The sequence below is a fragment of the Mauremys reevesii genome, linkage group 9 (assembly GCF_016161935.1).
Source record: "Mauremys reevesii isolate NIE-2019 linkage group 9, ASM1616193v1, whole genome shotgun sequence".
NCBI classification, from domain to species: domain Eukaryota; kingdom Metazoa; phylum Chordata; order Testudines; family Geoemydidae; genus Mauremys; species Mauremys reevesii.
The window spans coordinates 8,531,380-8,538,901 of NC_052631.1; positions in this window are offsets into that span (position 1 = coordinate 8,531,380).

Below are 7,522 nucleotides of genomic sequence, written 5' to 3' on the forward strand. Positions count from 1 at the left end.
AGTTGTTTTGCTATTTCCCTTTTCCCTGAATCATCAGGCATTGGCAGCATTTTTTTCTGATTGGTTTTCAAGTTTATCAACATGATTGACCCAATTTACCAGTTGATCAGTTTGTTCTATTAAAGTTTCTAAAGGTCACTGTTCTGAGTAGGGGCTGCAAGATTAGGCTCTAAGTTTGGACTCTGGTGATGTGAGGATTCAGTGCATGTCCTCAAACAGAATTCCATTAGCTCCTGGGGAGAGCTTGCCAGCTTTGCTGAACCAAAGGACAATGGCAGTGGAACAGCAGCCTGTGATGGGGACAGTAGTTTGCAAAAGGGTTTTTTCTCCCTCCTCCCTATTCTTCCTTATATCCTTTCGCTTTTGCTATTTTTAGGATGTAGCCTATTTCAGGAAACATTTCATCAGCTGAATGCCTAGGGCCTGATTCAGATCTGAACACAAACAAGGACTCTCAATTGAGTCCAATCACCTCTGTCTTTAAACACTAGAAAGGAGGATTAAATGGTGTCAAAGCCTCTTGGGGCAGCAGTAACACCATCAGCTAAGAACACTGTTCCCCACCCCCTCTTATTTTCACTGGGATTTAGCCTAGTAGCAAATGATGTTCAGGTTAGGATCAGGGGAGGCTCTAGCCATTTCGTCGCCCCAAGCACGGCAGCACGCCGCGGGGGGCGCTCTCCCAGTCGCCAGTCCCGCGGCTCCGGTGGACCTCCCGCAGGCGTGCCTGCGGATGCTCCACCGAAGCCACGGGACCAGCGGACCCTCCGCAGGCACGCCTGTGGGAGGTCCACCGGAGCCGCCTGCCACCCTCCCGGTGACTGGCAGAGTGCCCCCCGCGGCATGCCGCCCCAAGCACGCACTTGGCGTGCTAGGGCCTGGAGCCACCCCTGGTTAGGATGACTCTCTCAGTCAGAGCATGCTAAATACAGTTCTGCTGCCCTTTACTCACACAATACAGATAACATCTCATTACCCCTGTATTCAGTAATAAAGTGAATCGTAACCCCAGAACAGACAAAACTGATCCCTTTGGCAAAGCAGCTTTGTCTCCTGAACACCTAGTAGAATAGGCGTGTGATGTCCGTACAAATACGGAGTGATCCTGAAAGCTTTTCTCCCAGTTCACCACTAGATGTCAGGGGAAAGCTCATTCAGACCCTGCTTAGATCTGTAAAAACATCAGGGGGGTAAACACCAGGGATGGTGAAGAGCTATTTAAGCTAAAGGACAATGTTGGCACAAGAAAAAAAGGCTGTAAATCAGCCATGAATAAATTAAGGCTGGAAATTAGAAGAAGGTTTCCAACCTTCAGAGGAGTGAGATTCCGGAACAGTTGTCCAATTGGACTCCTGGAACAAACAACCTAACTAGTTTTAAGATGCAGCTTGATATGTTTATGAACAGGATAATATGATGGAGTTGCTTGCAATAGAGGACTAGACTTGGTAACCCAGGAAGTCCCTTCCAGTCCTATGCCTTATGTTCTTATGTGGTAAGGTGTTTTGACTGTCTATGATATTTTGGATAAACAGATAGGAAATACACACATTCCTCTCAATACATCAGCCACAGCCCTCTGTGTCTTGAAAGGTACAGAAGAATCTATTCCTGCAGCAACTCAAATAGGATGGGGTTACTGACTGGACTGAACTCTACCTTGCACACGCGTCTCTGAAGGTTACATGGGGTTCTGCAGAAATGCAGAAGGGTGACAGGGAGTGCTATTTATTTATGTTCTTAGATAGCCTGCAGCTTTGGTGGCCAGTGTAGCATCTTAGAGTCACGGCCTCACTCCTTCCTTGCCCCTTTTGGTGTGGCCTGTGCCCTAGGTGGTACTTGTAGAGGGCAGTTCCTGCGCTCAGGAGAGAGCACCAGGGACTGCAGTTGTATCTGGTGACTCGATGTGGGGCAGAGTGGAGGAGGCCCCACTTGGGAAAAGTCCAACCACAATCTGGTCTGAAATGTTTATTCTTGGGGACAGGGGTGGCATGCAAATGTTACATGGACACTGTGTCTCACTCAGGAACGGAGAGCCAACGGCTGATGAACTCCAGTGCATTGGGCATTGTCAATGAACATTTTCAAGGTTTTGTCCCTAAATACACAGTCTGCAGGAACACAGGATGAAGTTGGCAGTGACAATCTGAGCCTGCTGGACATCTATAGGAAGAAGCTATCCTGGAAAAGCCAATTATTTCTTTAGCTTTTCAGTTACCCCCATCTCAGTATTGCCAACCCTAAGTGTTCAGAAATCATGAGTCAGGCCCCTAACATCCTGAGACTGGCTTCAAAATCATGAGACCTTTAAAAAATAGTAAATGCGGAATTCTTGTTATTTGCCTTCTCAGTTCTGAGCCTTCGGGTTACATTCACTTCATATTTTCAAGCTTGTCTCTGCAATCATGAGGGCTAGAAACGTAACTATTTTTCAAGTGAAAGCTGAGATTCTCATGCAGTCTCTTGATTCTTGCACCTGGGGCTTTAAGAAAAACACCAAACATTGCAAGAATTGTGATAAAAATCACAAGAGTTGGCAGTACTTCATTCTATAGGTCCATTACAACTTATTGACAGAGTCTGAGCAAAACATGGCAAACTAAGCCTCAGAAAAACAGCCCTCCTAAAAGTCTCCCCAAACTCCATCCCATAATACCACCCTGTGACAAAGTGGGAATGTTCTTGATGTGTTATGTGAATGCTGAGTGGGGAGTATTGACCTGGGAAGGTTGCAGGGGAGTCTTGCTGGGACGGCCTGCTTTGGGGAAGGGAGCATACCTGAGCATGTAACATGAGAAACCAGGAGAGGGGTTGGAGGCCAGGTAACACCTCTGCCCAGGAAACTGGACAAAGGAAAAAGGCTGGGGGAGGAGCCGGGGGAGGCTGTGTGAGAGGCTGGAGGGAGTTTCAGTTTGGAGCTGGCTGGGAAATGGAGAGTGGCGCCCCGATGGGGCTTGGGCTTCCTAACGGGGCTGTGGCCTCCCTGGGGGCCCCAGATGGACCTAACTAAAAGGGGTCCTGTTGTCTGTACCGGCAAGACCTGTTTTGGACTGTGTTCCTGTCGTCTAAATAAACCTTCTGTTTTACTGACTGGCTGAAAGTCATGGTGAAGCGCAGGAAGCCGGTGGTGCTGGGCCTAGTCTCCCCCACACTCCGTGACACACCCTCATGTCCCAGTTAACTCCCCTGAAAAGGCCTGAGTGAACAGGTGAGCCTTGCAGCACGTCCTAAAGGTCACCAAACTTGGATTCTGGTGGACCAACGAAGGTAACAATTACAGTCAAGTATGTTTCCCCACTGAGAACAGGGGCTATCCTCCATGACACAAACACACATTGAAACCAGGGAGCTGTTTGCTTGAATTTCTCAGATGACCACAAGCGTTACACTACTACATGGGGGAGAGGCATTCTCAGAAGAAGCCAAAACCCATACCATTAAGCCAGAGACTCACATTAGCTTTAGCAATGCAAATCCACTGGTCTCAAGGTAAATAGACTCTACAGGATAGTTTTCTAAAATCACATGGGGAAGTAATTTTGCTTGTGCATTGAATAGATGAAGTGTGTGAGTGCATTGGGGCATGTGCTTTATTTTTAAATGCTGTGATGGATGTGCAGTAGGTTATGAAGATAATGGTACATTTACACATGCACGTTTGCATGGAGGTTTTTGCAAGCCCTCAGAAATCTGCTGCACACTGATGTTTGGGGGGAGGGATAGCTCAGTGGTTTGAGCATTGGCCTGCTAAACCCAGGGTTGTGAGCTTACTCCTTAAGGGGGCCATTTAGGGATCTGGGACAAAAATCTGTCTGGGGATTGGCCCTGCTTTGAGCAGGGGGTTGGACTAGAACCTCCTGAGGTCCCTTACAACCCTGATATTCTATGATTCTACATACTTCTCCTCTCAGAATAGGAGTCCACATTGTAGTCACCCGTTTGCTCTGATTTCAGGCATATGCCTACATGTTATATACATGGAAGTTATTCAAGTTCTGATCATCCCCTATGTGGGAAAATCTCATGTCAGAGGCAGGAAACTCTACAAGGTTTTCCTATTGATTATTCCTTCAAGACAGTAGGGTTTGCTCCCACAAATATGAAGCATCCCTCACAAGCTACATCAGGGCTGTCTGGGTGAGGTCCTGTGCCTTGAAGCTGTCTCCAGGGCTTTTGTCTCCTTGTCTCAGTAGCAATGTGGCTCCAATAGACTCAGCACCATGGACCCTCCTGTCACCACTTGCCATATAATCCCTCGTGAAGGGATCCAAAGCACCAAGTTGGAACAAGCCAAAGTTAATGATTCCATGAGTATTAACTTTGGGGTAGAATTCCTGTGGGTTTGAGGGGAATAACACACAGAGAGCTACCACCCATGTACAAACGCCTGCCTGCAGAATGGTCAGGTGGAGTGCACAGGAAGCCAGGAATAATGCCACTGAGGCAGCTGTCTCTTTTTCATGCCTCCTAGGAGAAGATCCATCAAACTTTCATCCAAATTATTAACTGGTATAATATTTTTTCTTCCTATAGTGGTTGGAGCTTTCTGCTCATTTGGATTATTGCACTGTGTTCCTTTGCCAAGTAAATCATTCTAAAGATTTAAAGTGTCGCTGTCACATATATTAATACTAGTACTTGTAAAGTATAGTAAAGCACTTTTTAGATTACAATTTTTTTTATTGTTTTGCAGTGTGGCTAATGTTTTAAAAAGTGAACTCTGTTTCTGGGTGCTTGGTTTTCCACAGATTCATTAAAACCAGAGAGGACCATTAAGATAATCTAGTCTGACCTCATGTATAACACAGGCCAGAGAATTTCATCAATCAATTCCTGCATCAAGACCATAACTTCTGGTTAAGCAAGAGCATATATTTTACAAAGACATCCAATCTCGATTTAAAGTCTTTATGAGATGGAGAAGCAACCACATCCCTTGGCAAGATATTCCAATGCCTAATTACCAGGACTGTCAATTAATCACAGTTAACTCACACAATTAACTTGAAAAAAACTTAATCGCAATTTAAAAAATTAATTGCGATTAATTGCACTGTTAAACAATAGAATACCAATTGAAATTTAAATATTTTTGGTTGTTTTTCTACATTTCCAAATATATCAGTTTCAACACAGATTATGAAGTGTACAGTGTTCACTTTATATTATTTTGATTACAAATATTTGCACTGTGAGAATGATAAACAAAAGAAATAGTACTTTTCAATTCATCTCATATAAGTACAGTAGTGTGATCTCTTTATCATGAAAGTGCAACCTACAAATGTAGATTTTTTTTTTGGTTACATAACTGCATTCAAAAAAAAAAAACAATGTAAAACTTTAGCGCCTACAAGTCCACTCAATCCTATTTCTTGTTCAGCCAATGGCTAGGAGAAACAAGTTTATTTACATTTATGGGAGATAAAGCTGCTCACTTCTTAATTACAATGTCACCTGAAAGTGAGAACAGGCATTTGCATGGCACTATTGTAGACAGCGTCACAAGATAGTTATGTGCCAGATGCACTAAAGATTCATATAGACTCTTCATGCTTTGACCATCGTTCCAGAGGACATGCTGATGACGCCCGTTAAAAAAAATGCACTAATTAAATTTGTGACTGAACTCTTTGTGGGAGAATTGTATGTCTCCTGCTCTATTTTACCCGCATTCTGCCATATATTTCATGTTATAGAAGTCTCAGATGATGACCCAGCACATGTTGTCTGTTTTAAGAACACTTTCACTGCAGATTTGACAAAATTCAAAGAAGGTACCAATGTGAAATTTCTAAAGATAGCTACAGCACTCAACCCAAGGTTTAAGAATCTGAAGTGCCTTCCAAAATCTGAGAGGGACTGGGTGTGGAGCATGCTTTCCGAAGTCTTAAAAGAGCAACACTCTTATGCGGAAACTACAGAACCCAAACTGCCAAAAAGAAAATCAACCTTCTGCTGGTGGCATCTGACTCAGATGATGAAAATGAACATGCATCGATCCGCACTGCTTTGGATCGTTATTGAGCAGAGCCTGTTATCAGCATGGACACATGTCCTCTGGAATGGTGGTTGAAGCATCAAGGGACATATGAATCTTTAGCTCATCTGGCATGTAAATATCTTGTGAGGCCGGCTACAACAGTGCCATACAAGTGCCTGTTCTCACTTTCAGGTGACATTGTAAACAAGAAGCAGACAGCATTATCTTCTGCAAATGTAAACAAACTTGCTTGTCTGAGCGATTGGCTGAAAAAGAAGTACTTGTAGAAGAACTTGTAGGATCTAAAGTTTTACATTGTTTTATTTTTGATTGCAGGGTTTTTTTTTATATAATTCTACATTTGTAAGTTTAACTTTCATGATAAAGAGACTGCACTACAGTACTTGTATTAGGTGAATTGAAAAATACTATTTCTTTTGTTTTTTACTGTGCAAATATTTGTAATAAAAGAATATAAAGTGAGCATTGTACATTTTGTATTCTGTGTTGTAATTGAAATCAATATATTTGAAAATGTAGAAAACATCCAAAAATATTTAAATAAATGGTATTCTATTATTGTTTAACAGTGCACATTCACCTTCTGTTGCTTCACTGATGACTTGATGAAGAAAACCGCCATCTATCACATCCAGGAATAAGTGGGTCCTGCCACTATTATTAGCATTTATTCTCCAGGCTATAGCTGGGAAGCTAGTCTCCCATTCTTACACAATTATCAAAAGTATTTCTCTCTCTAATAATATTAAAGAGATCACTATCCATATCTGAGTCTGACCCTGGGGGTCTATGGCAGACCCCTAATATTATCCTAACTGAACCTCTTTTTACAATCCTTCCCCAAAGTGATTTTGACCCAGACAGATTCTGTTTTGTCCATACTATCACTTCATATTTCTTTGCAGTTTACCACTTCCATGATGTACAGTGGTACCCCATCACCTTAACCTTTATTCCTATCTCTCCTCAACAACTTGGATTTGTGAGGGCTCAGCACCTCTGAAAATCAGGCCCAAGATCTCTCAAGTTGGGTACCCAAAATCAGAGGTTACTTTTGAAAATTTTGGCCTATGCTGTAAAATTCAATCATATGAAATAATGTTGTTATTAAATCCCAAAAATTGCATTCTTAATCACATATTAATGTCATATTAACATGATGAATAGCTAGTGGTTTATTACTGTTTTTTAAAGGATTTTTCATTATTAATGTCTGAAAAATGCTTCTGTTTAAAATAAGCCCAAGAGCGTATTTTACAGTCATGGGCAAGGCTTAGGTCCTGTGTTTTTGATTTTTCATAGCTCCTTACAGACAAATCCAGAATTATCTTTGTCAGATCTATCCATCTACCTATCTATTTTAAGGTTTCATATAGTGTCCATCACCACAGTATTTTATAGACAAATTTACTATAGCAATTCCAATAATTAATAGCTACCTTTTTACTTCTAAATTTGTCCAGGCATAAGATGCCATCGATCTAATTTTCTATGGAAATTTGCAAATGGATGGCTAAA